The sequence below is a fragment of the Tamandua tetradactyla genome, chromosome 18 (genome assembly GCF_023851605.1).
Source record: "Tamandua tetradactyla isolate mTamTet1 chromosome 18, mTamTet1.pri, whole genome shotgun sequence".
Classification (NCBI taxonomy): domain Eukaryota; kingdom Metazoa; phylum Chordata; class Mammalia; order Pilosa; family Myrmecophagidae; genus Tamandua; species Tamandua tetradactyla.
Window position 1 is genome coordinate 24329238 of NC_135344.1, and position 25730 is coordinate 24354967.

Below are 25730 nucleotides of genomic sequence, written 5' to 3' on the forward strand. Positions count from 1 at the left end.
ACTTTAATCATAGCCCTGTGAGATCCTAAGCAGGACACCCAGCTAAATTATGCCCAGACCTGTCATCCACAGGAACCATGAGATAATAAAAGTAGTGCCATGTAAGCTACCGAATTTGTGGTCATTTGGTATGCAAATTAATCCACTGCTTATCCTGAAGCTGCCATGCTGGGGAGGCCTAGTGGAGATACCATTAAGAGATAAAGAGACAGCCCAAAGAGACCCCTCTGTTCCAGTCCCCAGCTGTTTGAGTCTTCTCAGTATCAGCCATGTAATTTGATCTTCAGCTAACTACAGCCCCTAGGCTTCAAGCCACCTCAGCTGATGCCAGGAAGAACAGAGACACACTATCCCTATTGAACCGTGCCTACGTTGGAGATTCATGAGCAAAATAAAAGCTGTTGCTGTTTAAAGAACTCAATTTGGTGATAATTTGTTATTCTTCCATAGAAACTGGAATAAGTATAGGTGATTTTCTGGATCTGCTCCCTACTTACCTAGTTCTGCCTTCCCTGGTGTGTTTCCTTGACATTCTACAACTTTTGATGACTCTTCTGGTCTCTTAACATGAGTACCTATCAGATCCTGCATTCTGGCTTTCTGAGCTTGGCTCCCAGTTTGGTAGGCATCCTGTGTGCCTTGTATACTGCTCCCACCTTGGTCCCACAGAGCCATACCTGGAGGACAGGTAAGATTCAGATAACCCCACAACACTCAGCTTTACCTCTTCTATATATTAATGATAATGGCGTTACCTATTTCTATATCTATTTGCCCCCTCATGCCACGAGCGCTGCCAGGTCAGCGTCTTTGTAATTCTGGATCTAGATCAGGATACAGATTTTTAATCTGTGGAGTGAGTGAATGAATTAATGAATGAATCTAAGTTGTTTTTCTGAGTTGAAATTAAAATATGGATGGTAATGTATTTTCTCTTGAAGAATTTACAGTCTCGTGCTAAAATCATAAATGTTATGAAAGCACAGAGGTGTGTTGGCTAGGAAATCTTTATAGAAAAGTAGAAGCTTGAGGTTGACATTATGGAGGGATTTGTTGGATCTTGGTGAGCGGAGAGAAGACAAGATGGCATTCCAACCAGAAGAAGAGCGTGACCAAATAATGCGTGACACAGTAGGAGGAGAGGAATGCCATTTTAAGGACCTTGAAGAGATGCTCCTGAGAGAAGCCCTTTTCCAGGGAGAAACAGTAATGGTCCCTTACTTCTACAGTCTTTATGTGAATTCTTGACATCCTAGAAACTTACTTATCTGCTTCACTTCAACTCTATAATCTAGATATTTCACAGAGTATTCAGATTTTTCATTAATTGTAAGTATAAACTATAAAACTTCAGTGAAAGTCTAATTCATCACTAAGCACATTAATTTGATGTATGAAGTAAGGTTTACAAATTGTGAAGTCAGAGCTTCTTGATTTCTTAAGCACTGAGAAGATGTATGAATAAAGTTAAACGCTGTAACTAAAGTCTGCCCACACATCCTGGGATTTAAAGTTCACATAATCCTAGGTATTATGATGTTAATAATTCTGACCTTTCAGAGCTGGTAGAGGTATAGTGAGAATAGCAAATATGTGTTTTTACTTGGAAAATCTGAGTCACCTGGTTGTTACAGCAACAAATACTATGCAAACTATGTCAGAGGTTTATCATGATATAATAAAAGGAACATGTCCATCATTATGGAATCTAATATGTTTAGTCAATGGCAAGGCAAAACTCCTAAAATAAGAGTTTGGCCTTCCAGTTCCCATGCTGTGCAGGCAGGAAACCATCCACCTTGGGGAGGGACCCAGGAACTGAATAGAAGGAGATTGGTTGGGTTACATGAATCAGGAAGATAGATAGGTCTACTCATCACAAGGCCAACCTCATCAGTCAGGATAGTCTGAGTTGTGCTGTGGTAACAAACAATCCCACATCTTAGTGTCTTGAAACAACAAACACTTTTTGTGGCTCAGGCTGCTTATGTGTCATGGGCCATCTGGAGAACTTTATTCTCACAAAAGGACATAGGCTGAGGGAGGCTCCAAGGTTTCCAAGATGGCCAAGGCAGGAGAAAAATGATATCATATACTGGCTGTTAATGTGCTTGCCTAGAAGTGACATGTATCACTTTCATTGATGATACGTTGACCAAAGCATGTCATGCAGTCACACCAATTTTGAGAAAGGCAAATTCTATCACATGCCTGGAGGATGAACTTGAAAAGCTAGGCAAAGAGCATGGGTGATTAACACACCAACATACTCCAGCAGACTTTCTCAACCTTGGCAAAACCGGCATATGGGCCAATGCCTCGCTGTGGGGTTGGTCTTGTGCATTGTAAGATGTTCAGCAGCACCCCTGGCCTCTCTCCACTAGGTGACAGTAGCACCCTCCTCCCCCAATTGTGGCAACCAAAAATATCTCCAGCTGTTACCAAATGTCCTTGTGGGTTAGGTGGGGTGGGGGATGGGAAATGCTCCTGGTTGAGAACCGCTGGCTTAAAGTAAAGCACAACAAAGTCCATATGTTTATGGACTCAAGACTGCTCAAGTTTGAATCTCGACTCCCTCACTTACTTACTGTATCACCTTGGGCAAGTCACTTAACCTTTCTGTGCCCATTTCCTTATATGTAAAATGAAGCTGTGATAAGACCTCTCTCATAAGTGGCTATAGAGATTAATAAATAATAAAGTATTTGTAAAGGGTTTAAAGAAGTACTTGGCACATAGTAAAATGTATTAAAACATATTTCGGATTTTCTTTTGAACTTGGCCTCCGTTCGTGTTTCAAAAAACACCCTCCCTCCTTTTCAGAGTGGGCTGCAATCTGCAGCAATATCTCTAGTTTCAGGTTTGCTTCTGTTTTATGTCACTTTGAATATGCCATTTAAGAAAGTGAATTGCGAGTGTTTTATATTAATTACATGTAATGCATAGTACCATATGGAGTGCCTTAGCTAAGAAAACCACAGTTGAGTTCCATAGGGTTAGAAATGAAAAGTGAACAGGGTGACTAATGAAAGTGACTCAACAGACCTATATTTAATATACTCTACTTCTGCCCTTTTCTTTTATTTGGTGTTCATAGAAAATATTTTTAGTGAGCAAGAATTCAAAGGCCATTTATTTTTCATGTGAATGCTTGGTCAGAGCAGACTGCTAATTAGTTTAGGTCAAATATATTTGGTCTTTATCAGCCCAGAAACTGAAACAGGCTGCTGCTCCAGAAATGTCAACAGTGGCCACCATGGGAGAGTGGGCAAGACTCAGGGTTGCCTTGGGTCCCCCACTATTTTTTTCAGGTCCCCCACTTTTCACCCCCAATGGCCCTGGTTAGTGAGCATAGAGCTACCCCACAGAAGCAGCTCCGTAAATGTATGGGTAGTTAAAGACACCGTGCTTTGGAAGCAGCTAGTTTGGAAGGGAGGAGGAAGAACTGGTCTGCCACCTGGCATTAAAAAAAGGAATGGGGAACATGGGCATCTACTTTTTCTAACTCTCAGAAACCCTCCAAAGTGCTAGTGAAAGGATATTTTCAAAGACCTAAATACAGAAGACTGGAGAGCATGGGAGAGGAGACAGCAGCAGTTCACTTACTGGAGCCCGTTAAGAGGGAACCAGTTTGGAAAAAGTTTCAGTGACGATAGAGCCCACACAGTCAGAGACCTTTGGAGATGCAGAAGTAAAAAAAAAAAATCTTGAAAGTTGAATAAATAGCTGGTAAAGGAGCTTACCAGAGCCATAAAATTTGAATTCTAGACTGGCAATGATTTATAAGATGGAGTGAATGGCTCAAAAGCCCCCAAACTGACTTCATCAGGCACCTATGAAATGGAGGGATGAAAACAATTGTTAAAGTAAGGAGGGCTGCCTGAGAGTCTGTTTAAAAAGCAATTAGCTCTAGGGCAGGCAATGGTGGGCCAGTGGCAGAGTTCTCGCCTGCCATGTAGGAGACCCAGGTTTGGTTCCCAGTGCCTGCCCATGCAAAAAAAAAAAAGCAATTAGATCCATAGGTCTTTCCTCATTTTGTCAGAAGACTCAGGGCTTTTCTCCAAAGATTGTCTGGGTCTGGGGGTGTGGGGGAACAGTAGCCACCTTTGAGAATGTGAACACTGAGCTGCAATGGGAGAGGACAGGGTTTAGCAAACCCATGCATACTGGAGGCTGAGCAGGACCCCTGCTGTGTTCTGCTTTGAAATACCAGACAGCTAGCAGCCAGGCCAATACCTTCCTGCAGGGTTAGAGGTTGCTGTGAAGATTCTTATGAGCTGTGGAAGAAACACCTACACCTAATGCTATCAGGTTTCTCAGCTAAATGGTCCCGTGAGCTCATTCCACAGTGGATAATGGGTGAGAGTTTTAGTTCCTAGCTATTGCAGATGAGCCGACATCAAGGATTACCAGCAGCCAAGGAAAACCTGTAACAATAGAGACCAAAGCAAATACACAGGAAAAATGGAATTTGGAGGAAACTGAAACTATGCAGTTGAAAGAAAATGACGAACCAACCAACCAGTCATCCCACTACACAACACAGCTGTTAGAATGACTAAAATAGAAAACAAAGACAACATCAAATGCTGACAAGGATGTGGAGCAACAGTGTGCCAATTTGAAACTGTTGTGTGCTCCAGAAGAGCCATGTTCTTTAATCCTTATTTAATATTGCTGGGTGGGACCTTTTGATTAGGTGATTTCCATGGAGATGTGTCTCCACGCATCAAGGTGGGGTCACTTACTGGAGCCCTTTAATAAGGAACCATTTTGGAAGAAGCTTCAGTGCCGATAGAGCCCACGTAGCCAGAGACCTTTGGAGATGCAGAAGGAAAGCACCCCCAGGGAATCCTTACAAAATGAGAAGCCAGGAAAGAAAGTTAACAGATGTCACTATGTACCTTCCCAGCTGACAGAGATGTCCAGAAGGCAAAGACCCCAGTGATGCCAGCCACATGCCTTCCCAGCTGACAGAGGTGTACTGGATGGCATCAGCCTTTCTTGCGTGAAGGTAATCTCTTGGTGGTGCCTTAATTTGGACATTTGCACAGACTTAGAGCTGTAAACTTGCAACTTAATAAATTTTCTTTTAAATAGCTACTCCATTTCTGGTATGTTACATTCCAGCAGCTTTAGCAAACTAAAACAAACAGAGACACTCATTTCTGGTGGAAATGCAAAATGGTACAGCCACTTCGGAAGAGAGTTTGGCAGTTTCTTACACACTTTAACCTAGATTTACCATTTAACATGGCAAATTCATTCCTAGGTATTTAATCAAATGAATCAAAAACTATGTCCACACAAAACCCTACACACACATTATTATAGCAGCTTTACTCATAATTGCCCAGAACTGGAAGCAACCAAGATGTCCTTCAATAGATAAATGGATAAACAAACTGGTACATACATACAATGGAGTAATATTCAGCAATAAAGAAATGAGCTATAAAGCTACAAAAAGATAAGCAGGAACTGTAAAGAAATATTGCTAAGCAAAAGGTACCAGTCTGTAAAAGCTCCATAATGTATGATTCTGACTCTAAAGGAAGAACTATAGAAAAAGTAAAAAGTAAATCCCTGATTACCAGGGATTCAGGGGTAGGAATAGAGGGACAAGTAGGTGGAGCCTATGGCATTTTAAGGCAGCAAAATTACTCTGTATTACACACTCTAATAGTGAATAATGACCTTATGCGTTTTTCAAAACCCATAGAATTAAAAAAACTAACAACCCACAGAACTGTACAAAATAAAGTGTGAACATTAATGGAAATATGGCCTTTGGTTAATAACAATTATCAATATTAGTTCACTAATTGTAAAAAATGTATCACAGTAATGCAAGATAATAATAGGGTAACTGGAGTGGAGTGGAGATTGTATGGGAACTCTCTGTATCTTCTGCACAATGTTTCTGTAAACCCTAAACTGCTCTTCAGAAATAAAATGTATTTAAAATATATCAATATTCTTAAAGAGATAAGAAAGATATTGCAACTTAGAAGCAAGAATAGGATGTCATTAAAAGAGAACATACAGTGAACAAAATACCTATTAGAAATTAAAAATATGAAAACAAAAGTGAATACCACAATAGAAGGGCTAGAAAATATAGCTAAAATTATTTCCCAGAAAGCAAAGCAAAAAGAGATGGAAAATTAGGAGATCTGATAGGATGTCCAACCTCTGCATAATAGAAGTTCTAGAAAAAGAGTTCAGAAAGAAAAAAAAAAAAAAGAGAAGAAGTAATTAAGGAAATAATTTAAGAAAATTTGTTGGAACTGAATTTCTAGGTGGAAAGGGATCAAGTACCCAGGATATTGTCTGAAAATAGATCCACAAGCAAGGCACTGCAACAGGATATGCAAAATGCTTACAACAAAAATGAAATTTGAAAGTTTCCAGGAAGCAAAGGAGACCACAGCTGAAAGATCAGGAATTGGAATGCTGTCCGGCTTCTCAGAAGCTATACCGGAAGCTAGGAAGATATGGAGCAATAGCATCACAATTTTAAGATAAAATGACTTTTTTAACCTAGGATTCGTTCTCAGCCAAGACATCAATTAAGTGTGAGGACAAAATAAAGTCGGTTTTGGACTTGAAGGGTCTCAAAAAAAATAACCGTCCCATGAAACTCTTTCTTGGAAAACCACTAGTGCTGTTCTGTCTATTTATGGTAGCCACTAGGCATGTGTAGCTATTTAGAGTTACACTAATTAAAAATTTTTAAATTTCATCCCTCAGACACACAAGCCACATTTCAAATGCTTATGGCCATATGTGCCTACTGGCCAGTGCAGCTATCGAGCATTCCCATACTGTAGGAAGTTTTATTGATGCAAGCTGTACTAGATGGTGTGCTCCATGAAAACGAGGGACTAAATCAAGAAAGAGGAAGATGCCTGACATAGGCAACAAAATACCAGCACAGAAGACAAGCAAAGGGAATCTCTAAGACACCATCTATTGAATTAAGGCCTGGAAAAGAGATTTAGACCACTGGAAAAATATTTGGGATTCAATTAGTGATAAATACATAGAAAACAAACAAGAATGTGCAATTATTAACTTCAAGGAAAAGAAAAAGATGCTTAAGAAAGGAAAACCCATCAAAGTTTATTACCAGGCTTAGGTGTAATTGGCATTTACTTTGGAAAGTGATGTGAAATATGCAGTATATAGATACTATTTCCTTTGTAAAACCTGAAAAATTCTGAATTCTGAAGCACACATCACTCTGAGCATTTCAGATACGGGATGGTGGAACCATGTTATCTCTAATGAAAAAAAAATATCTGAAAGTAAAAAGTAAAACAATGTGGTGGATGCTTAGTGTAAGAAAGATGCCACTTTTCCTCTAATTACTCAATAAATGTCCCTCACATTAATTTAAAAATCTCAACAGAGGCTTGTTTACCTCCCTCTGTGGTACTTAAAAAGTAATCCTAAAACTCATTTGGAAAAGTAAAGCATGAAAGAGAGACAAGACAAATTTTGATGAACAAAGTGGAAGGATTTCCCCCATCAAAAAATCAAGGGCGCCTCCCGCTAGGTCCCTTCCTGCGGCCCAAGAAGGGTTGCTGTCTCCTGCCCTGCCTCCCCTCCCTTCCTACCCTCCCCCAAGTTCCCCATTTAAAAAAAATCAAGGGATTAAAAAGCTTTGGCTAAGTAGCATATAGTATTAATGCCAGTGTGGTTGGACAAGCAGACAGGCCAATGGAAGAGAACAGAAAACAGAAACAGACCCGCTGCGAGCACGTGATAAATGACAGCTATGGCACAGCAAAACAATGGGAAAATATTTTTTAAATTAATAAATGGTACTGGGACAATGTGGAAAAAATACTGGGTCCCTAACCCTATACCATACACAAAAATCATTCCTAGATTGTGCTTTTAATCCAAACTTGTGAGTGCAGACTTACTGTGGATGGGGAGGTTTTGATTAGATCGTATACATGGAGATGTGCTCCCCTCCCCCCGCAGTGAAGGTAGGTCTTAGTTTACTAGAGTCCTGAAAAGAGCTCCCAGAAAGAGAAAGAGCTCAGAGCCAACACAGACATTTAGAGATACTTGGAAAGCCGACATAGAAAGCTACTGGAATCAGAAGCTGAAAGCAACGCAACCCAGGACCGGAAGATGCCAGCCACATGCCTTCCTAGCTGACAGAGAAACCCTGAATGCTATCAGCCTTTCTTGAGTGAAGGTATCCTCTTCTTGATGCCTTAATTTAGACATTTTCATGGCCTTAGAACTGTAAACTTGTAATTTAATAAATCCCCTTTGTAAAGCCCAATCCATTTCTGTTATATTGCATTCCAGCACCTATAGCAAAGTTCTAAATGAAAAAAAAAAGATAAAATTGTTTCAAAATTAGGAGACTATCTTCATGTCACTGCAGTAGGGAAGGATTTCTTAAATAAGGCATTAAAAAACTGGAAAAGAAAATGTTGATAAAATTCAGCTACACGAAACATCTGTGCAACAAAGAGCACCACAGGGAAAGATGAAAGACAAGTCTTAAATAAATGGGAGACAAAACTTGAAACAGATACAATTAAAGAATTAATATCAAGATTATATAAAGAACCCAATAAGAAAAAATGGCCAAAAGACAGGAATAGGTAATTTACACAAGAGGAAATATGAATGTCCAACAAATATGCAGAGATGATCAATCTCACTGCCAACTGAGGAAATACTAGTTAAAACCACAATAAACTGCCATTTCCTTTTTAACATATTGACAAAATGAAAATGACTGCTAATATTAAGTGTTGGTGGATTTGTGTAATAATGGTGATTTTCACATACTTCTGATAGAACCATAAATTGTTACAGCCACTTTGGAGAAAAATTGAGTAATATCTTTAATGATGGAGTTTTGTATTTCCTGCAACCCAGGAATTCTAGTCTAGGTGTCTATGCATAAGGAGAAATGTACAACAGTGTTCTTTGAAGCATTGTTTGAGATAGCATAAAAACCAGACATAACCTAGATTTCCCTCAACAGGGAGATGGATAGAGTGTAGTTTGGTTTTATGATGTAATACTGTGCCACTGTTAAAGTCTCCTGGATCAACATGGATAAATCTCAAATTTTGAACAATAAAAGCAAAACTCAGAAGAATATTTACACTATGATATTTAAACATAGTAAAAACATGCAAAAATTATATGTATTTAATTCATTTTTATTGGTATATATGAGGCAAAATTATAAAGACATGAATCAGAATAATAAACTTCAATTTCTGAATAATGGTTACTTCTGAGGGGATATGATGTCATTGAGGTATACAAAACACACTTCAACTGTCTAATATTTTATTTATTAAAAAGAATAAGGTCCAGCAAAATTTTAAGGTCTGAGAGCTGGGAAAAGTATGCATATGTGTTCAATCATCGATTCTGTAAATTTTTCTCAATGTTTAAAATATTTCAAAATAGAGAAAGATAATAGATGTCACTTAGATGAGCTCTTTTTCAAAACACCTGGGATTATGAACATAATTTGGTTTTTAAAGTTCTCTATCACCGAAGAGAAGCAGAGGGGACCGTACTTCTTCCTTCTGCATCTCTCAGGCTTCTCTTGATGTCCATCTGAATCTGCTTCATCAATATAAAAATACATGTGGGATCATTTGAAGTAGTTTTCCCTGAGCCCGCCTAGCAATGGGGGCCTGTGACAGGATGGATTGATGTGTGATGCTACTCTAATTCTCCCAACCCCAATAGGGGCTGCTAAGGCACAGCGCATGCATGCTTGTCCACCTCCCAGGTGCCCTGCTTGGTTCCAGAATGCCTCCCTTCCTGGACTTATGTTTTTTGTTCACCTGATTTCTCATGTGGTATTTGTTTTCCCTGGGTTTTTTTGCCCTGTATCCAAACAAGCTAGAGCTTTTCTCTTCAAAGTCCTTGAACTCTGAAGAAATGAGATTTGGTGAACTAGATGTCAAGATATTCTGTTTCTTCCTCAGCCTCCTTCTGCACGAGCTCCATTTTGATCAGCTCCTTGATGTGGTGTCTTTCAAGTCTTTTAACTACTACAAAGGCCATGTTTTGTCCTTAGCTTCTGGTTTTAATCCTAGTATTTTTGTGACCCTCAGCTTTCCTCACTAGCCTTGATTTTGCATGGACCTGTCTTTCCTCCTCACCCCTTCTTTTCTCCCTTCCCCATTGCTCCATAAATATTGACCTTTGGCTCTGTGCCTGGTACACACTTCTGGTCAGTCATCATCGAACCCACTCGTTATCTAGGGCAATGCAATGAACACTGGCCCTTCCTTGTTTTTCATGAAGTAACTGGGGTGAGGGTTACTTATCACAAATGGGCCTGGAGCCAGGCACCCTGCCTTCTCACTGCAATCCTCTTCATTAATCTAATAATTTCTCACTAGAGTTTTTTACGGGACATTCAGCCATTTTTTAACCTACTTGGTTTTCAGGACAGGAACCAGAAGTGTTCTGGACATTTGACGTAAGTAAAGGCAATGTGCAGAGGTTAGGGGAGAGAGAGAAGTACGATCATTCCCATGTAGGATAGATTTGGTGTAGGTAACAAAAAGTTTTATTACTAAGGAGTTAAATAAGGAAGGCATTTGTCACCTAATGAGAAGTCCAGAGGAATGAAAGGGACCTAGACTAGCCACTTAGCGATGGCGGGAGCTGAGCTCTTTCTATTTTTCCTTCTCTGCCACCTTCCATGCCTTAGCATATTGTCTTTGTGCTTGAGGCCTCATGGTTACAAAATGGCTGCTGCAGCTTCAGACATGGTGACAACATTCTATAACAGGAAGCAGTAGAGGAGGGACAAGAATTAGCTTCCAAAGAACTTTCCCTCAAATTACTCTTTTCTTTCATTCATAAAGGAGACTTTTTTTGCAAAATATTTTATCACATTTCACCTTACAGCTCATTAGCCAGAAATGGATCAAATGTCTACCTCTAGCTGCAAGGGAAGCTGCATAAGTGAGGATCTCACTTCTTCAGCTTCTCTAAAGGAAGTCACACAAGGAAGAAAGAGGTTGGAGATGGTTGTAGCATTAGCCAATTTACAGTGGGTAACATAACTTTTGATCAAAATCTTAAAACACAAAAATTCTTCACTTTAACTCTGCTCAAAGTCCTCCAGGGAACAAAAGTTAGCAGACTTAGACATGGAAGAAAAATGTCTCTGGCCTTGCTCTAATTCCTCTCCTTGGTATCTTTCTCGAGTCCCACCTCAGCTTCATGTGCTCAGAGCTACCTGGGTGTGGGTGCTTTGCTGGGCAGTGCTGAGAATCTTGGAAGGCTGTCGTGGAGCCCAACCATCCCCTATGCTCTTATTTATCTAACAGGATCCTGTTGGCAGGAATCCGGGTGGCCTTCTGGGAGTCTGTGGTTCCTGAAATATAGACGGTCTCCATTCCAAGCAGAATAGATCCCAAGGATTCACATAATAAGCACAGTCAATTCGCTGTTACGAGTAGAACCAGTATAAATTTACTGGAAAGAAATGATCACATTTGTTGTGACCATTTTGGCCTGTTTGGTGGTTGGTAGGAAAGGTCTAGAGGCTCAAACAATTCTCTGAAAAACACCTACAGCTTTTGAAAAGAAGGAAGAGAAGATCATAATCCTTGAGGCATCAATAAGTGTTGCCAGAGTGGAGCAAAGGTCACTCCAAGGTCAGGCAGGATGGGGACCTGAGATAATCCTCAGAGCTCTTCGGATTTCATGTGCTCAGAGTAAAAAGCAATAGTAAAAATGTTTTGTCATTTTCTTCAGAAGACAATATTACTGGCTAACATTGGTTGGCTACCTTCTGCTTATTTTATCTGTGGGATGAGTGGATTTGTATGGGCCTTTCCCTCTCTCTGCTTGTACACTCACTGCTAGAAGGGAAAGTTCTTTGAGAGGATTGAACAGGATTATGGGGCAAAGTAGAGTAGATAAGTGACCTTTGCACAGAGGAGATAAGTGACCAGCTTATAATGTCCCTTCTAACCTCCTTTAGCATCTGCTTCCCCTGGCTGCTCCAAACAGTGCCTGAGATTCTAGAGTTTTAAAAGCATGTATGGCCTTTGTGACTTTGTGTTCTGACCCAGTATCTTCTGCAAAATGACCTATCTGGGATTTGCCTTCAAGCCTTGCTATCTTTACCCCTGCCCTCCCCAACCTTGGATGAGCTTCTTCAGCTCACCTTGGTAAAATCAACCCATTTTCCAAGGCCTCTCTCAATTGTCATCTCCTATAGGAAGCGTCCCAGGACTTCAAACAGAGTGAACTGTTCTTTGCTCACAGACCACGGCACCTTGTATGCATTCAATCCCCATTGAGAAAGAAAAAAAAAAAGTCACATTCACAGTTTTGGCTTCCTTTTAAACTTTATTACCCTATGAAGGAATTGCACAATAATGTGCATTAAAGTTTCAGATTTTTCAGTCATCCTAGCTCAGGTATAAAAGTACTCAGTCAAGACCAGAACAGTAACCTGAAAACAGCCTAACACTCAGATTTTGGCCTCTAAATATCATCTCCCAATAAAGGACCCAGGGTTCCTTGAAGATATGGTTGAGTCTAGGTTTTAGGTTATAGATATATGTATAAGACAAACCCAGAATATCTTGTTATACCAGGTAGAAAGGAAGCTATCAATGACTATTAGAATCATGATTCAGGAGCCAACGAGAAGAGCTCCCACTGCTAAAGATAGGACAATTTGAAGATAAATAAGGAAAATGCAGTAGATCAGAAAAATACATGAAGTATTTTTAAATCCATGAGTTCATGACGATGTTAAAAACCACCACCAGAGTAGCAACAACGAAAACCTCATTGATCATCTTTGGAATATTGTATAGTTATGACTTTGGCCTCCAAAAAGAGGTCTAGCCTTTGTTCTGGCTCCTGCAAGATGACATCTAAATATTGTGGAGTTTACTGTGATAGGTGTGTGTTTGGTTATTCATGGTGGGCCCTGGAAACCTCACCTAATAGTTCACATGCTGATGAAATGATGAGGTGAGGCCAGCAACACTGTTGTCCTCCTGTGGAGACTAGTCACACAGGGGTTGGGGGTTTGAGGTACTTCCTGTCTGCTGGAGCGCCCCAACCTCTGGGAAGGGAGGGAAGCATTGGTTCCATCAATCATGCCTGTGTAATAAAACCCCATATAAATTTGGGACCCTCCAAGCTCAAGGGAGCTTGCGTGGTTGACAATACACATCGTTGTGCCAAGAGGGTGACACATCTGACTCCATGTGGAGAGACAGAAGCTTTGTTTGAGAGTCTCCCAGACCTCACCCAATGTATCTCTTCTTTTGACTTCTTATTTTTATCCTTTTACTATTACAGAACTTTAACTCTAAGTATAGCCATTTCAGTGAGTTCTGTGAGTCATTCCAGTGAATTTATTGAATCTGAATGGGTGGTTCATCACCACCCTCTGAATTCATAGCTAGCTGGTTAGATGTGTGAGAGGTCTGAGCCCCTGAACTTGCAACTGGTACAGGCAGGGCAATCTTATAGAGGGCCACCCTTCCCCAGTGGAGTTTGGCTTAATTCTGGGTAGAGTCAGAACTGAATTAAATTATTTACTGCTATATTTGCAGCTAGTGATTGAAGTTTTTGCAGTCTTTAGAGGAATTCTGGGAAATCAAGCCATTGTTTAATTAAAGGATAATTAAAGGAAATAATAACATATTTATTCAGCATTCACTGTGTGAACTGTTACCAGGATAACCAATATTGGAGAAAATTTCTCTTTATAAATAAATCCAGCTAGTAAATGAAGAAGAAATAGAATTAGAATATCATCATTTTGCAACTCCTCATGGGTTAATGGCTCTAGATCATGAATGGAAGCTAACCTCAAACCCTGTTGGACAGATCCAAGTTCCACCCTGGTAACATGAGCTATACAAATTCTCACTTAATTTAAGCTTCACCTATCATAATAGGTAAGGTTGTTATCATCATTTATCAGACAATGAAATGAAGGCTTAGGGAGATTGAATAAATTTCCCTCAAGATCACACAGGAAATAAGTGGCTGAGACAGAAGAAACCTACATTCGTTGGGTACATAAGCCTTTTCTGATAACCACAAACTATTCTGCTTTCTTATTAGCCCCGAATGGACCCCTACCCATGACACTTGGATATGGGAATGGGGGAGGAAGCAGAAACACTTGGGGTTGTCACCTTATCTCACCACTATACCTTTCAACTAGCTAGGAGGACAGAAAGAAAACCTAGGTAGGGTTTCTTCAGGAATGGTCAGCCCCAAACACCTAACTTTGGGGTGGCCTGCAGTATACAGCTGTGGTTTGAACCCAAGTTTTTGACTGTAAAACTGGTTCTCTTTCTGATACAACCTGCTATCTCTTAAGGACTTACTTAAAATAGAAATGGCATAGACAAAGCATGGAGCTAGAAGATATCTGAAGATCCCTTGTCTGTAGGGGAGGAGATTATAACAATCCTAGTTTTAGCCAATCCTACTCATAGGCTGAATAAATGGGAGGGTAATTTCATCCAAAAAAAGTTTCTACACACATCCCTGTGAAATTCCAGAACCACAAGGATAAAGAGAAGTTCTTAAACACTTCTATAAAGACAAAGCAAAGTATCCACAACTAAGAAAGAAAATCAGCTTGGTATCAGATAATTTGATCCGTGATATTGAATAGTAGATGTCAATGAGCAAAAGCCTTCAAAGTTCTAAACCTAGAACCTAGAACCTAATATCCAGCCAGGCTAAACTGGCCAGATAGGAGATTAAAATAACATTCTCAGACATTCAAGAACCGAGAAAGTTTATCTGACATGTACTCTTTTAGGGAAAAATATTGATGTTTAATAAAAGAGTATCATTTTTATTTTGATTCTTAAGTTGTTACCCTTCCAATGGCACAGGTTTAGTGAAATAAAATCACATCCTCCTCTATGGATGGAATCATATTACCCTTTCCAAGTAGTGAATAATATTTAATTATTATTTATATGATATAATTATAACATTGTAAATGCCGCTTATGGGCTCTTGATTTTCAAAATTGACCTATAGATACATCAGGGGATATTTATACTTAGCAAAAGGGATAGCAACATTATAAATCTTCATATCATGAACATAATGGTATAGCTGATGAAAGTTGGGAAGTGGAGGGAAGGAGATTTGGCAGTAGTGGTAGGATCTTACAAAGGGGTGAGTAAGAGGTACCATTTACAGTTGAAAGATCAAGAAGTTGGGGGTTAATTCTATTTTAAGAGATATTGCATTGATTCATGTAAAGACAGAAGATACATATAACAAACAAAAATTTGGAGAAGGAGAGGAAGGGGAGAAGATGAAAAAAAATTGGGGGTGAAAAAAATCTCATTTTTATGGTGAAAAGTCAATAAATGCTACTTAAATAGATCAAGAAAAAAGGGTCTATCATATTATTTAGAGTTATGGGGTAGCTTATGACTTGCAGAGAGAAAGTGGTAAAAAATAGCTTCTCCAGATGAGTGACACTAGAATGGGGGGGAAAGATGATGTGCTTTTACAAAGTTTTAACTTCTGTTTTCTTTTTCTTTTTTTTTATTTTAATGCATTATATATTACCATACCATGTAATCATCCAAAGTGTACAATCAGTGGCTCAGAGTATCATCATATAACTGTGCATTCATCATCATGATCGACTTTTTAATCTCTTTTTTTTGGTGAAAAACAGCATGTATATATTTATATATATAAAATTATATATATAACATGTATAAATTTCAAAGCACACCACAACAATTAGTTGAGAACAGATTTCAGAGTTTGGTATAGGTTACAATTCCACAATTTTAGGTTTTTACTACTAGCTGCTCCAAGACACTGGAGACTAAAAGAAATATCAATATAATGGTTCAGCAGTCATACTCATATGTTAAACGTTACCTTCTCTGTATAACTCTACCATCTCCCTTGATCTTTCTCCCACTCTTTAGAGGTAACTTTTCCATATTGAAAGGGGCTGTCAGCAATAGGGAAAGGGGGGTGGAACTAGTAGATGTTCCTGGAGAGACTGGCTACTCTGTTTTTCAGGGCTTTTCTGGCCTTGGAACCCATCTGGAGGTTGTAGCTTTCTGAAAAGTAACCATAGTTCATGGAACCTTTGTAGAATCTCATATAAAGCCCTGGATATTCTTTAGGGTTGGCAAGAATGGTTTTGGTTGGGGTTTGGCAAACTATGATAGAGAGCAATGTCTAAGTGAAGCTTGCATAAGAGTGGCCTCCAGGGTAGCCTCTTGACTCTATTTGAACTTTCTCAGCCACTGATACCTTATTTGTAACACTTCTTTTCCCCCTTTTGGTCAGAATGGCATTTGTGATCCCATGGTGCTGGGACTAGGCTCAAGACTGGGAGTCATGTCTCACGTGGCCAGGGATGCTTTTACCCCAGAATGTCATGTCCCATGTAGTGGAGAGGGTAATGATTTCACTTTCAAAGTTGGGCATATAACTTCTGTTTTCACATCAACTCATTCTTTTATAAACAAACACATTTCTAGACAGTTACTTTTTATTCCTCTGCATAAGAATTCTGCCTTTAAAGTGTAGATGTGCCTAAGAAAGTAAAAAATCTTTGGCACTAAACTTAGTGCTGAAAATCCAGGCAATGAAAGAGATTTAAAGGGAGAGGAGGGGCAGCCCGGAGGGGCCAGCCCAGAAGGGACTGTGAGAGGTGGGCGTGGTGGAATTGGGGCCATGTTGGTTGAAGAAGGTAGGAACGTCAATTGTGATTGTGGTAATGGTGATGGAGGCACCCAAACTTCCCTCATGCACACTTTTCCTGGTCCATCTGGTATCTGATCCAGTAACCAACTGGTAGTGTCAGATGCAGGCAATAACACGGGATTGGAGAAGCAAGATTGACCTGCAGAGGCAAAGTTCAAATAGCAGGATTCACTGTCAAGAAACAGAGTAGGAATTGATCTGAACTCTCAAATAAATGTTTTCTAAGAAAAATGTTAATCCACTTTCACTTGAGGTCTAAAATAAAACTTTCTGTTCTACTTTATATTTTTAAAAATTGTGATTCTTGAAACGTCTTTGATTATTTTCCTTTTGTACCATTGTTGTTGTTGTTGTTGGTGATGTGTGTGTGTGTGTATGATGACTATTTGAGTAACTTCTGCAATGGTCCTTACAGCTTTAATAATTGAGTTGGAACCAATACACCGGCCGAGTTGGGGGAGGCGACGAAAGGCTACTGTCTTATTTAAGCTACCCAGCTTGCTCTTGTCCATTAACCCTAAAAAAAGGATGGAGTGTGGGTATATTGTTATCTTTAAAACGCCCACTAAGGGACTGCCTGCTACCATACCTCTTGAGTGGTGTTGAAGACACAATTTAAATATTCTAACTGAGAGAAGGCCTTGCTATCCCCAGGAACAAACTCTTGGTTCCTCCTCAAAATGAAGAATTTTCAGAACGAGTATAGATCTGCCAAGAACCAATCACTCTTGGCCTATATAATTGAACTAAGATTCATAAAGCTGTTCATTCGTTCTTGGCAGAGGCCCCACTGTCCACCATGGTGCCCAAAGCCCTTGCCGGCCACACCCCACACCCCCTCTGATTCCCGTGGTGTTGGAACTGCTCTGGAACCCACTCCCCGCTGACTGCCACAGGGGCCTGGCCTCTTGCTTCTGGGTGCACTGCCACAGCCACGCTCAACTCCAAACAGGAAGCTTGTTAAAAATGTGACCACCTTCTAAGGTGCGTGGTAGAAGGAGCAGGAGAGCTGGAGGCAGGTGACTTCTGGGGGCTTGGTTACCAACTCAGTGGAACTTCAGCAAATCACTGAGCTTCCCAATGCCTCACAGATAACATTCCACCAGCACCTTCTACTCTCCCCACACCTCCATTCTACCATAGGAGCTTTCCTGGTGTGTTTTATGGTTTACTGGTAGATATTATTGATGCTATAGAAGTGTGGAATCCTAGAAGTGGAGAGAAACACAAAAAATGATACGAATAAAAGTTAATTGCCTCCTTGGTGTGATTTCAGGAATTTGGTGGGCATCTGCAGGTTTTCCTGCGCAGCAGTACTCTCTTCCTTTTGATTACACCCCCTTTCTGTGTTACTATTCCCCATTCTCTTTCCAACAACTGGAATCCTCGGCAAACTTAACAAAATTTCAAACGGCTTTAAGTCAAACACAGTGGAAAGACTGGTTTCTTTGAAAAGGCGAGTGAGAAAGCCATGGTCAGCAGGTCAAGCGCAGTGAGGACTAAAACCAGGTATTGGAGGTTGTTGGAAAACTTGGAGAATAGTTTTATTCAGTCTATTTTTTTATTACAATATTTAGGACTACATAGTAGATTGATCTGTCTGACTCAGGAAATAGCTGCCACAGTTTAAGCAACTAGGATCCACTCCAGCCAAAAGTATGCCCTGTTCTAGTTCTCTAGCCCAACACGACTCAGTCTTGCGTCAAAATCTCAACATGAATGCATTTGATCGGTAGGACCTAACCACACGGGGAAACCTAACTTCATATGTTGTTTTCTGCTCTCCGACCTCTGCTGACCTGAAATACAAGCAAGGCAGGGGTTGAATGAGTCTTAAAGAAGGCAGCCCACAGTCTCTGTCAGATCCTCTCTGTGTTAGGAACTCCAAGATGAATATGACATTAAATTGCCACTGAGAAGCTCCCAGTTCAGCTAAAGTGACAAACCTATAAATATTTAATTTAGTATCCCTGTGAAATATGCCATCCACATGTCAGATGTCATGGCAACACACCGGAGGGGTAACTTGCTGCCATGGGAAGTCACAGATGGCTCTACCAAAAGGGTGTGATGTAATAGATCTGTATTATAGACGTGCCATGAAGGTGTAGAAGTGGGATTACAAAAGCATGAAGACATGCAAGGACTTCCACACTAAATGTGGGGAGAGAGAAGCAGCTGCACCTGTAGGAGGAGAACATGTTGGCTGAACAGGCTGACATAGCCCAGGGTGGTCCTCGTGGGAAGACACAGCAGCAAGCACAGCAAACCCAAGCACCTGCATTACTGAGCTGCAGTCATGGCCAAATGGAAGCTGTGTGGGGGTGAAGAAATAAGGGGATTGAGCCAGATTGCCTGGGTTTGAAGCCCAGCTCTACCACTTACTATCTGGGGTCCAGTTATTAGAAAATTCTCAAAGCCTTAATTTTTCCATTAGGAGAATTTTAATATTCTTTGTCCCTACTTTATAAGGTAAATTTGAGGATTAAAAGAGATAATAATGCAAAGCGTTTAGTCCAGGACTAGCACTTCTTTCAGTCAATGTTAGCTATTATTAGGGTCTTTATTATCATAAAAGGCCAGGGTTCAGATCCATTGAGAATGTAGGGACGATGGGAGGGATTTAGACAAGATGACACCTCGCTTCACATCTCAATGGCATGTGTGACAGGCTGTGAGTCCATTCATAGGGGGTTACAGGTGTGAGAAGTAAGACCTAGCATCCCTGAAGAGATCATCGGCAGATCTGTAGAGCCCCAGTGGATTCTACATCTACAAGTAGCAAAAATTGAACTGAAATCCACAGGGAAAAAAATGTGCATGTTCACAAAATCATTAATGCCACACTGAAATGTTCAGATGAGATGCACTTTATTTAGCCTGCAATTGCCCCAGTCTTCCTCAAGAGGCCCAGTCACTGGGTGTGTTAGCTCCCTAGGGCTGCTGTAACAAAACGTGGTGGCTTTACACAACAGAAATGTCCTCTCTCACAATTCCGGAAGCCGGAAGTCTGCAGTCAACATGTCTGTAGGCTCATGGGATTGAGAAAGCCTGCTTGATCAAAAGGGAAAGAGAGAAATGAGAGAAAAGAGTCTCAGTACTGAAAGATTTCAAACAGAGTCGAGAAATTATCCTGGAGGTTATTCTTATACATTATAAAGACATCCCTTTTAGTTTATGGTGTATTGGAGTGGCTGGAGGGAAGTACCTGAAACTGTTGAACTGTAATTCCAGTAGCCTTGATTCTTAAAGACGATTGTGTAACTATGTAACTTTTACAATGTGACTGTGTGATTGTGAAAACCTGTGTCTGATATTCCTTTTATCCAAGGTATGGACAGATGAGTGAAAAATTTAAAACAATAAATAAATAAATGAGGGGGATAAGGGGTAAAGAAAAATTGGGTAGATTGTAATACTAGTGGTCAATGAGACGGAAGGATAAGGGGTATGGGATGTATAGGACTTTCTTACTTCTTTCTTCTGGAATGATGTAAATGTTCTAAAAACGATCATGGTGATGAATACACAATTATGTTATGATCTTGTGAGCCATTTATTGTATACTTTAGCTGGACTGTATGTGTGTGAAGATATCTCAATAAAAATATCATTTTAAAGAAAGGTCTCTGCAGGCCATGCTCCCTCTGAAGGCTCTAGGGATCTAGCCTCTTCTAGCTTCTGGTGGTTGCCAGCAAGCCTTGACGCTCCTTGGCTTGTGGGCACATCCATTTCTGACTGTCTTTCCAAGGCCTTCACTTCTTTGTGGGTCTGTGTTGTGCCCAAATTTCCCTCTTCTCCATAAGTATGCAGGTTATATTGGACCCTATTCCAATATGACCTCATCTTAACTTGATTGCATTTGCAAATGTTCTATTTCTAAACAAGGTCATATTCACAAGTTCTGAGTAGATGTAAAGTTAGGGAGGACTTATACAACCCTGTACACTGGGTAACAACAAGTAAAAGAACTTTCAATCTAATCCAATGATCTTGGTATGATGCAATATTTTAACAGTGTCATTACATAAAAATTGTGAGCAAGTCAGAAATACACCCTCTCCTCTTCTTTCCATCTGCCTCTCTGTGTTTAGAATGATTGATTTTGAGGCATTCAGGAAAGGAAGCTCAGATCTGTGTTGAATCTTGTCTAGTCTCTGCTGTGGTGGTCCTTGTTCACCGGCTAACCAGCATAGCTCCGGTAACCAGCATATCGCCGGTAACCAGCATAGCTCTGGTAACCAATCATCTGCTCCCTTGCTTGGTCCGAGCCCTACACTACAACCCAGCCTAACTTCTGCTTGTGCTTTCAGCGTGGACCTTGCTGAGCTCCTGGTGCACCTCCAGATGGCCTCCCCTGTGGGGTCACCTCACCCCTGCTATCGTGAGGTCTATGCAGGTCCATGATTTTCACCTTGGCTGTCTCCTGTGTCCGCCTCAGCCTCGGACACAGGTGGGACCTCCTACGTTCCATCAAGGCCACATAGAGCTACATCTTTCTCCCTTTGTTTAACCATGATGTGCTGCTATGGTTACTCTGATGGCACCACTCCCAGATTGGTGCAGGAAGCAGCCTAGAACCTTAATTAGGAAGCAAGACATATACCTCTGTGCTCTCCAGCTTTTCAACATGTTTCTAGATATTTCTAAAGCTGTCTCCAACCCTTGAGGATGCAGGAAGAGAAAAATGAGAATAATTTTTTCTGCCTTCCCTCTCTACTTTGGCCTGTCTCCTTTTTTCTTCCACATTCCCTGGAGTGAAAGTGGCAAGCTTTCTACTTTTCCCTTTATATCCATATGGGTCCTTGCTAACTTAAAACTCTGTTCAGGGGGTTGGTACTTTCTGGAAGGAGATAAAAGAAAATGTAAATCATCTTTCTTAGTAACGCCTGGCTTGTGACACTGTATCTTTGTACAAAATCCTGTTCAGATGTCAGAAGGTAAAATCTAACTCTTTCTTTCTCTTTTCAATCCTGTCCTAATGCCCCCTTCACTGGGTCCCATCCCACCTGGTTCACCCTGCAGATACATGAATATGTCAGAACAATAAGGAGGAGGTAATAAGCTTGAAAATACAAAGGAGAAAATCTCATAAGTGTTCTTTTTTTGTCTTTTTTTTGCTGAAATACTACATTATTCCTAGGATGTTGAGCACATATAACATCATCAATGCTATGGATTCAGAACATGGGTTGAGGTGGGATTTGATAAGGGAATAGACTTGGGGTGGCATGGAGGAGAACAAGCCATTGTCAGGAAGGAGGTAGACTTAAAGGCTTGGAAAAGGAGGGAGGTTTGAAGACATCTTTAGCATCTATCACAGTTTGACAGTGGTAGCCACCTTCTGCTTCCTCCTTGTTCTAGTTTGTTAGCTGCTGGAATGCAATATACCAGAAACAGAATGGCTTTTAATAAGGGGAATTTAATGAGTTGCTAGTTTCCAGTCCTAAGGCCAAGAAAATGTCCCAATTACAACAAGTCTATAGAAATGTCCAATCAAAGGCATCCATCCAGGGAAAGATACCTTGGTTCAAGAAGGCCGATGAAGTTCAGGGTTTCTCTCTCTCAAGTGAGAAGGCACATGGCAAACACAGTCAGGGCTTCTCTCTCGGCTGGAAGGGCACATGGCGGACACAGTGTCATCTGTTAGCTTTCTCTCCTGGTTTCTGGTTTCATGAAGCTCCCTGGGAGGCATTTTCCTTCTTCATCTCCAAAGGTCTCTGACTAGTGGACTCTCTGCTTCATGGTGCGGCAGCATTCTCTGCTCTCTCTAAATCTCTCATTCTCCAAAATGCTTCCTCTTTTATAGGACTCCAATAAACCAATCAAGACCCAGCCAAATGGGTGGAGACATGTTGTCACCTAATCCAGTTTATCCACTCTTGACTAAATCACATCATCCAGGGAGATGATCTGATTACAGTTTCAAACATACAGTATTGAATAGGGATTATTCTACCTTTATGAAATGGGGTTCTGATCAAAACATGGCTTTTCTAGGGGGCATACTTCCATTCAAACCAGCACTCTCCTTCTAGCTGCAGAAGGGCCAGGGTGCAATAAAGAAGACTCCAAGACATCATCCCACGTGACTCACTGACTTGCTCACTCCCTCTTACCTGACAGCCCCATGGCTGGCTGTTTCTTTGCTGTCCCTCCTCAGTTTCCTGACCGTCTTCCCTCTGCAAGACCCATTTTTAAAGGGTTGTTTTTTTTAACAACTTTTTCTAATGGACAATTTCAAACAAGTATCGAATATAATATAACGAGCACACAGGTACTTATCACCAGCTTCACCAACCCATGGCCAGTCTGCTTTCATCTATCTCCTCTCCCACCCCAGACTGTTTTGGATAATTCCACACATCCTGTCATTTCTGGATGATTTTTAGTATCTCCTATCTCACCGGAAATGCATGAGTCCTTCACTCAATATTTAAACTGTTTCATAAGCAATTATATGTAGCCCCAACTTTACAACTGCAATTCCATTCCAATGTCCAGACTCTAAGAATTTGGCATACATCTTTGATAAGGGGAAGAGTTCTTTAGCAATTATCTAAATTATTCCATAATTTATGTACTTTAGTGTACACACAAAAAATCAGTGTACCCAGTGATTTTTAAATAAGTACTTGCTTCTAAAGGACTTTGAAGTGGCTAAAGTTTGCTTCTCTTTAGTAATTAAAATTCCTGTTTCTCATGCCCCATACTCATTGCAGCTGTACACCTAATTAGTTTGTTTAGCAAAATCTGTCTGTATAGACAGGCTAAAGAAATTTCTACTCAGCTTTGGTCTCAGTGATTATATATTTATAGATATATATATAAATATATAACAGTTTTCTTAAAGTGGGGAGAAGCACATGTGACTCGAACCAGTTGTTTCAGCTCTAATTGAGAAGATATTAAGAAAAACCAGAGTATGACTACTTCATTTCTCAGATGGAACTGAACTTATTCCTGAACAGGAACAAATTTTAGTTACATAAAAATTATACTCTTTGTGCTCTTTCTAAATGACTTCTTCAACAGAGACATTTATAACATGGGAGTCATAAATATTCTCATTTCCCATCGAGGCAGAAGTGACCAAAGAGAAAACCCTGCTTCATCTGCACTCAGAAATTGTTAAGCATAAGAGTTGCTTGTTTTTTTGCTGCAACATACATTATTCCTAGGATGTAGAACATATTCACTTTTTAGTCTAGCATGATAGCCAACTAAAAGAATTTTTATTGTGATAAAATATTTTGCACATAAGATTTGCATTTTGGCCACCTTTAAAGTGTATGATTTAGTGGCATTAATTGCATTTGCAATGCTGTGTAACCATCACCACTAGTTCCAAAACTTTCGCTGCAAGCAGAAACATGGTGCCCATTGAGCAAAACTTCCCATTCCCTCCTGTCCCAACCCCCTGTAACTGCTAAAGGTTTTTCTGTCTCTATGAATTCGCTTCTTCTAGGTATTTCATTTAAGTGGACTCATACAATATATTTCTTTTGGTGTCTGGATCATTTCCCTTAGCATATTGTTTTCAAGGTTCATACATATTACAGTATATATCAAAGCTTCATTCCTTTTATGGCTGAATAATATTCCATTGTGAGTATATATATTTTTTGTTTGCTCATTCACCTGTTGAGGGACACTTGGGTGGTTTCCACCTTTTGGCCGTTGTGAATAATGCTGCTGTGAGCCTTGGTGGACAAGTACCTGGATGAGTCCCTGTTTTCAATTCTTAATAGCCAATTTTTAAGAGAACAGATGGCTAAGCAGATAACCTGGCCTAAGTGTTTGGTCTTGACGTATGACACATTTCCAAGTGGATTTATAAGCTTAAGTGCTAAGTATTACCAATATTTTGGCAGAGAGTCAACATTTTCCACTATATATTTGCAGGTAAACAGCAATGTCATTAATATTTTTCAGGATGAGATGATGTTTGTTAAGAGATAACATCATATGAAATGATAACAATACGTTAATATGAATCAGGTTGGAAAAGTACATTTTCTCTCATTTTATAAGAAATTTCTATCTGCTTTCTATCTGGATTATAAAACATTTCTATAAAAGGCCAATTTCAAATCTTAACTCTTATTTGCAATTTGAAATATTTAGTGGTTTCAAGCAAAACTACATATTTGATTTCTCAAATGTTTTCTTTCTGAAATAAGAGTTCTTGCTAATAATTAATGTGATTGTTAGAAGAGGAAATGAAGTTCATCTAGGGAAGCCCAAATCCCTCATCCAGTGGAAGAGAAAACGAGAGCTTCCAGAATTTCGCATGCTAGGAGAGAAGATCAGCTTTACATTCCTTTCGGTGCTCATATTTTGCTTTAAAAAATTATTTCTGGATAATTTCAGCATAATTTTATAGCTTAGTCATCCTTGAGCTAGCTTACACTGGGCTTGCATGCTAAAATATATTTAGTTTGTCCTCCAGTCCTTTTCCTTTAAGGAATTAAAATGTGAGGAGTGTCAGGAGTCACCGGCACTAGAGGTAGCAATGGAAGCTCTGAGGGTGCGGAGCCAACCTCAAATCTCCTGGTGTTCCAATGCTTTGCTCTTGGCGAGCTTGGCGAGGAGAAAGGAACGCTCCCGTGTGTATCTCCAGTGCTTCGCCACCCTCCTCTCCAGTGAAGGCGCGTGAGCCAGGGCTGAGACTTTGATAAATAGTAATTAATGCTTGATGGTGACCAATAACCAGGATTGCACATCTTGGATTGCATCAATGTCTGTATCTTGATGGTAAAGTCTGGGCTAGAAGAAACCAGAAAGGGCATCTGGTGGAATTCTCCTATTTTGTAGATGACAAAAGTAAGGCCCAGATATTGATGAGCTGGTCTCATAAGGCAAAGGAAGGTTGGAAAAGCACTTGAGAGTGAGGTACTGTTTTAGAAACATACAAAACAAGAACATGGAGTAGAAGACAGGTTTCTTAGGCTTCAGTGGCT

General features: G+C 40.2%; 1 long non-coding RNA gene across 2 annotated transcripts in view; it reads right to left on the minus strand.

The window, feature by feature from the left end:
- Window positions 1-19630: 19630 nt before the first annotated feature.
- Window positions 19631-25730, minus strand: part of LOC143662027 (uncharacterized) — a 36792-nt gene continuing 30692 nt past the window's right edge. For both annotated transcript variants that reach the window (XR_013165099.1, XR_013165098.1), the window contains one exon: window positions 19631-19818. This is a non-coding gene — a long non-coding RNA (uncharacterized LOC143662027). The remainder of the gene's footprint in view (window positions 19819-25730) is intronic.